Source organism: Penaeus vannamei, chromosome 16 (assembly GCF_042767895.1).
Source record: "Penaeus vannamei isolate JL-2024 chromosome 16, ASM4276789v1, whole genome shotgun sequence".
In the NCBI taxonomy this organism is placed as follows: Eukaryota; Metazoa; Arthropoda; class Malacostraca; order Decapoda; family Penaeidae; genus Penaeus; species Penaeus vannamei.
This window is the reverse complement of record NC_091564.1, coordinates 12,304,670-12,312,169: the sequence shown is the minus strand read 5'-3', so window position 1 is coordinate 12,312,169 and position 7,500 is coordinate 12,304,670. Positions and strand designations below refer to the sequence as shown.

Below are 7,500 nucleotides of genomic sequence, written 5' to 3'. Positions count from 1 at the left end.
TGGTATAGCACGGAGGTGAGATAGTTTCTAAAAGTGTATTTGAGAGAATTTGAAAGATTGTTTTCACATTTTTTGCAATATTCCATTTTGTTTAACTTAGTCACAAGGACGCTGTTGCGACATTGCACTTTGCTCGATGTTTTCAAAATAACCAGACAAATGATTACGCAAGGCAAAAACACATTGGTTTCAGTCGGTGATATCCTTATTAACGTCAATCTTTGAAAGAAATCGTATATATATTATGGATAATTGTGATGTATTATATTTTCGCTCTGTTGCGGTTATTTGTTTTATCCTTGTACATTCATTTCCTCTTCATCTGTCATTTTGCACCTTCGTTTCCATGCAGTTCCTCTCATCGAATGTGTGGCAGATACGGTGCCAGAAAAAAAAAGTTTGAAATGGTGCAGTTGTCAACTCATGTCGGCGACGAATGCATTTCAAATTAACAATTTCTTATTTATATCGTCCTCACTGATCCAGAAGAATCATTTGCCAACATTTCTCTTATTCGAAGTCAAATCATATTTGAGATCTCTTTATACTGCTGCCGCTTTTTAAGATTAAATGTTATAGTCCTATATTTTTTATAATTCTTTCTACTTCCCATCGATCTTTAGGAGGCCAGCAGAAATGTAATACTTTGTAAAATTGTGATATCATTGTCCTCGAGCCACAGAAGTGTAATAATAGCTTTAATACCAGCCGCCGTGCGTACACCTACTCTCAACGAACGAAACCGACCACGCTAGCTTTGCACCCCCCCCCCCCACTCTCCCACACACACACCCGCGCGCCACCTCCTTCGTCTTTCTTGTTTTTGACTTTGGTTTTGATGGAACATTACGTAATGAGTATATTGATAGGGTGAAATGTCTTTGAGACCAGTAATGGTATTGAAGAATAGATTTCTTTGCAAACTGAAGCGTGCGATTTAACCTATCGGCTATCCAGTCATATGAAATACATTTGATGGATTTTTAAAGAATTGCAAGATCGGGAAAAGCACTATTCCCCATTGCCCCACACCGCCATTTTCACCTCGCTTACCTCCTTCACGTACTTCAGATAATCTAGATTATCTCGCATGTAAATTTAACTTTTCCCACAGAATGCAGCAAGCTCGTCTTGGACCTGAGCCTTTATAAGATTTAAAATAAAATGCGTCTAAAGCAAAAGATGTATTTTGTTGTTTAAAGTATAATACTTGGATTGTCACTAATGGTAATGTATATTTCAGGAAACCTCGAGAAGCCACTGCATGGAATATGGATTGCTGGGTGTGGGAGATCGCTGTGAAACTAGGGCGTCTGGCAGCGCAGTAGACTTCGGATAACAAACCAGGTATGTATGATTTCAAATTTGCAAATTATTGCAGATCTGACTCCAATATAATTTTGATAGAAATGGAACGTAAACAACAAGTGTGATTAGTTCATTTTTTGTACAGTTTGGAAGCGACACTTGTAACGTATTGCATGTTGAAAGATCTAGTTGAAGTGTTACATTGTAGAGGAGAAATCCCTTTATAATTAGTAACAAATAAGTTAATAATTAAATGAATTAGCCAGACAACAAACGCCCGAAGAGTTTTTCGTGTCCTTTATAGTATTGTCCTTTTTGACAGATCATGCAAAACTCTGCATAATTATGGCAATTCGAACCTTGTTTTTTTCGTTCCAACTTTTGCAGCACCCTCGTTTCCATGCACTTCCTCTTACCGAATGTGTGGCAGATACGGTGCCAAAGAAAGACTGAAATATTTGATGTTGCATGTCAATAAGCGAGCAGCGACAATAATTTCAGAGTAACATTTGTATGCTCGTCCGAAGCAGAGATGTTATTGGAAGCCACTTCAGGATTTATTCGTAATTTACTGATTAGGACCCAATTAAATCGTATGCATTTAAATCGAATATTCCATGATTACTGAAGTCTCTGGCAAATCTAAACCTTATACTTTCATACTTTGGTGTTCCAGTATTTAGATTCACAGCCCCCCACCCCACCCCGCGCTTATGTCTTAATATCTGCTGGAGATTTGCTGGCCGAAGTTCCTGCTGTTGACGAGCCTAGTTAGTTTCTAATGATAGTGTTACAATCTTGTTACAGTAACCATTTATTTTCCCCTCAGATCTTCACGTTACTGAAAAACCTATAGGTTCATAATTTTCCTATTTCAGGAAAGACGGTGAGTATGGCCATCATCTAACCGCCTGTAAACTACATGTGGTCAACGAAGCATGGAGCTAGGACGCCCTACGCAGTGCCACCTCCGCCCACAAAACCCCTGTAGATCATGGGTGCGACTTCGTTGAAATACTTTAGAAGTAGGTTTGAACATTTTTCTTTGGACTTTTGGACTTTTTTTTTTTGGGGGGGGGGGTAATCAAACTAGGGTAGTTTCAAAAACTATTCCTGCGCACTCTTTGTTACCATATAGTTGAACTTGGATTGTATGGTCTGATGGGGTGCAAGAGCAAAATCTTGTTAACGTCAATTTGACAGTAATTATTGCTGACAGTGACAACAAGAAACAAATATACAGGATAGTTTGAAGAAAGTTGATAACCCTCGGAACTTAAATTTGCTATTCGTTTTACCACATTAAATCAGAATGGCTGTCAGTGTAAAGACCAAAATGTTTTAGTCAATGCACTCTATCAAAGTTATACAAATATTGAAGGTCAAGTTTAGCATTAAGACTTCTGTTCAAAGATGTTGAAATGATATTTAGGGCAAGAGATTTGAGTCTCGATTACACATCGGGTAGTAGAGTGGCAAGAGGAACCCAAATTATTTAAAACTCCTTTTTAACCAAGAAAAATAAAGGGAAAAGCCTTGGATGACCTATATTTATTTAGAGATTGTAACGAAACTCTAGGGGTAGGGAAATGGCATTTTAGTATGAGAAGGATGAATACCTAGCAGAAATTAGTCTATAACTTAGAAATGTAGATCATTATCATACACTGAATGCCATTATATATTGACTAGGCAAGTCAACGATGACTCGATAAGAAGAAATGGGATACACTGAAGGGGGATGGGAGGTTAATCCTTTTTTGGTTTAAATTTAACATGATTTTACTTTTACAAAAGTTGAAATTTTTTCAGAAATTTAAGATTCCCTGAATGGGATTAAGATAGAAGAATGGTTAGCTATTACTGTCCAGGAACTGATTTTTTCCCTTTTTTTCTAGGCAAGATTGGCAGTGGAGGAAGGTTTATCACCTGGGAGACTTTTCTGTAAGTTGTCAAGATTAAATTTTCAGTGTTTTTTGTATGTTCATATGATGGTTTGTTACACACTCTCAGATTAACAAAAGTATTTTACTTTTGTTACATGTTTGAAAATCTTCTAAACTGAACATAGTCTTGGTTATCTGGATTATAACAGATTCACGCTGGGACTAACCAACCTGTCTGCATGATCCCACAGGAGAAAACTGTGCTAAGGCTACTTTTCGGAAAATGTAAGTACTTTGTAAAAGTGTTTTGTTTTACCCATATTGCGAATCTTGGTTCATTAATCAGAATGGCTTCCATTTCTAAGAAAAACTAACTTCTCGCTTTACTTGTTAGTAGAAAAGGGCAATAAAAGCCTAGTTCTATTTGTGAACTTGTTTAGCATGATGAGTTAATGTTGTTACACACTCTGAGCTGGTTCTACCTTGGCTGTGGAGAAGATTGGATTCCCTGATGAGTGTTTGATGATAAACAATGATGATGGTTTCTGCGTTTTCTATTTTTCCTAATCTTCTCCCCTTTCAGACATAATTTACATTGATCCAGTCGGCTAATGGAGTCTACAGGAAGGAATGGAGAAATGGGAAGCATCGGGGGTTTTGAGAGGTGCCCAGCGTTATCTTACCTGGCAAATCTACTTTACTCTTAAACTATGGAAAAAAAACTTGTAAAAGAAGTAATGAACAAAATAAAATAAAGAAATATTCCACAGCTTGTGTATTATTTTCATGTTGAAATAAGTATTTTCCTTCTAGAGAGTAGCATGTGTACGGTTTGATAAGTTTTTTTTTCTTATGTGCAAGGCTGTATCATGACACCATCTTCATCCTTGGGGAAAAAAGCACAGTGCACTATTTTTTAAAATAAATCGGATAATAGTTAATTTAGAAATATATGTAACCTGAGGGAAGGATATGAAAATTTACATATAGATGTTTCCTTGGTGGATTGAAGAGTAGTATCGTGTATCTTGTACTGATCTTAATCAAATCTTCTAATTCAAGATTGAACTTTTTTCGCTCCATAGAAAGCAAATGGATATTAGACCTTAATTGTGTATTTATTTATACATGAATATATTTTTCTGCAAGGAATATTTGAAACTAGTCAAGGTTCAAAAATAACTTCAAATAGTTATTAGAGTAAATTACGAATTCTGCTACAATTGAAATTTTCGAAAATGTGAATAAGATCTCCGTTACCAGTGAAGTAACTCATATGAGGTAACCCATAATAGTTACTGAAGCCCACTTGGTGCGACAAATTTATACGTCCATGATCTAATGGTTTTGGCAGATTGGCACGAGTTACAAAGACCCTATTTCCTGATGTTAAAATGATTGTATTGATAAGGGAAGAAACTCGTTCACACTTACCATTGCAGGTAATTTAAGCGAATTTAGAGGCTTGATGTCTCACGTGGCAGTAGAATTCTCGAGTAGGGATCCACTTCTTGCATATCCGAACATAATTATTAGTTTATTACCCAGTAATTGTATGATATTATTGTTCGCCCACCTTCCCGCGCGATCCATACCAACCTGTATAAAAAGGACACCATTTCAATCAGATCATCCGCTGCAAAAATTCACTAAGATGTTGGTAAACAAAAAATAGAGCAAACGTAGATGGGGTTTTAAAACTTTCTGGTTATTCAGACTGTTGGTTTAGAGATTTGTCTTACTGGATGGGGAAACAAGACCAAAAATGGCTTATTCGGAAAGTTGTGTAACTTTATTTTTCATAGCTATATATCTGGGCCCAGATAAGGCTTTAAGTAGAAAAAAGTAAATATCACAATAGTATTTACTACTTTCTTCCTTTACCGTCAAACATATGGAAATGGAATTTACGTAATATAAGAATTGCCAATCAATCCCGGTTGAGCCAAAGAAAATGTGCTGAAACCACCGGAAATGAGTACTGGCTTCGCGTTTATTGGTTGACTTGCATTTCTAGTTTATAAATAATGTACTGAGCTATTAATTGATATTCACTTTGATCAAAATTTGCTAAAGGCTTATCCACAATAACGTGCATGACACAGGCAGGAAAACTACGATCCCCCTCCCCCCTTTCCATTCCTTCATCACCTGTGTACATCCGAAGCGTGAGAGCCGTGCTGAAAGAATGAAAGATTGGCTGTGCCTTACTCCCATTTTTGTCTTCCTCCTTTACCCTTTTACCCTTTTAACTACCTTACGAACCCACAGCACTCTACAATATATTTTGTGGTAGTTGTTAACTCCATACCCACTTTTACCTCATTATTTTATCGGTGTTATAGAACCTTTCCTTGAATCCAAGCTTCACCATATCGTTACTTTGAATATTCCGCTGACCTTTAGAAGTTCACGCGGCAGGAATTTTTCAATAAATTGATAAATTGTGCACGCAATAACCACATTAGTACCCCCTATATCCATTCAACATGTTAAAATTAAATATTACTTCTTAAAAATCCCACCTGCTCTACACAGTAATTTTAGAAATTAAAATAGAATAGGCTAAGATCCAAAGAAAATGAAACCCTTCGTGTCTACAGAAAACGGGAAATCTACAGGAGATACATAGCCTTTCCCATACCTCATTATAGGCCTAATAAGTTTGTCTTGATAATTCGCTTTGTACAGATATAAAATGAAATATAACAATATTTGCAGTAGCTTCCCCAGCTGACCCAAGCACCATACAGAGCTGCCAGATTTCGGCATCCCAAATTGCTTTTGGTTAGAGGGAAAACTACATATTCAAACGGAATCATTATAAAACCGTGAATCTTTTCTCCATTTTCGTATATCCAGTAAGCGGATGATAAGAAATCAGGACCAAATTCTGAATCTTAAAATGCAAAAGGCGAGTCAACGTCTGCTTCAGATCAATAAATCTAAAAAGAAAAAAAAAAAAAAAAAAGGCGAGCCAAGTCTTTTATACCTGCAATTCGAACTGGTGTTATACGGCTTAATTCAAAGATGTCAAACTTAGGTTCCACAGGCCAAACTTAACCTTCGGGATGGTCACAAGTAGCACGCCGGATAAGAACTGAAATTATGAACACTATGATGGAAAATAATAGTATATACATTGTTACCATCGGTGTCCCCATCTAAATGCTAATAAATAGAATAAATTTTAGGTACAGGTACGCATATATCAGACAGCTTTAATCCTGGGAAGCCGGGTATGGGCTTTAGTCTCCCTCAAGATGGTAGGCGAAATGGAAAGTGGTTCGCGAAGGGTTTTAAGTTCGACATTCTGGCTTATTTACATTATATTCTGATGGACGTTTCTTACGGTTCGTTTCTAGGTTATCTAGTGAAATTATGTAGTGACATAGAATGCCTTTTTAGTAATTTCCTTACTGCTGTTGCACTTTTATCTACCCAGAGTCTAAATTATAGATTTCCGTAGAAACCGTAGTGACGTCATTTCTTGGACATGCCAACATGTGAAATTGGCGGGCATTAACGTACCTCTGCCGTAAACGGTAAAAATCCGCGGAGCTCCGTTCGATCACGTAGACTGAGCCTCAACCTTTAAACGCCCAAACCTCTCGCTCGAGTTGTCCTTCCAGTCCCGAGCAAAATCAAGTCCGAGATGTAGCGATAAGTTTAGGTTTTCTTGATAGGTTATTTTCTAACGATTTCAAACATGCAATGAAAAATGCAATAACATTTCATATAAAACACGCATCACTGTTAAAAGATCTTGCTGACATGCAACACTTCCTCTCCCCGTAGCACTAGTTCGAACCCTGATTTAGATCACGAGCCGCGGGAACCCACACCAGGTAGCCTAGGGATTAGCACCTGGCAGTCACTCCTCGCACCGCTCAGCGCATAGTATTTGAAAAGGCAAAGAGAGTAATAGGGGAAGGAGAGAGAAAAGAGAGGGGCGCCAGGGAAAGTGAGAGCGAGAGAGCGGGAAGGAGAGAAAACAGGGAGATGGACCCAGAGAGAGAGGAAGGGAGGGAGAGATATAGAAAAAAAATAAAAAAAGGAAGGAAGGAAGAAGGGGGAAAGAAAGGAAGAAATGAAGAGAGAGATTGTGCTATTAGATGTCAATATGAATACACTCAGATTATGTGACATTGCCGGACACCTTGGAAACAGCTAAGTTAACCTAAGACCATACCGGGACAGGAACACGATCACATCAAAATGGCAGATAAAATATGCATATAAACAAACATACATACATATATATATGTTTGTGTATAGAAAGAGAGAGAGAGAGAGAGCTGTGGAT

At 37.5% G+C, this 7,500-nt stretch overlaps 1 long non-coding RNA gene across 1 annotated transcript in view; it reads left to right on the top strand.

Moving 5' to 3' along the window:
* LOC113821752 (uncharacterized) overlaps nucleotides 1-3,963 on the top strand; it is a 4,573-nt gene extending 610 nt beyond the window's left edge. The window contains exons 2-6 of the long non-coding RNA XR_003477215.2: nucleotides 1,244-1,347; nucleotides 2,187-2,333; nucleotides 3,207-3,252; nucleotides 3,404-3,479; nucleotides 3,778-3,963. This is a non-coding gene — a long non-coding RNA (uncharacterized lncRNA). The remainder of the gene's footprint in view (nucleotides 1-1,243; nucleotides 1,348-2,186; nucleotides 2,334-3,206; nucleotides 3,253-3,403; nucleotides 3,480-3,777) is intronic.
* The last annotated feature ends 3,537 nt before the right edge of the window (nucleotides 3,964-7,500 follow it).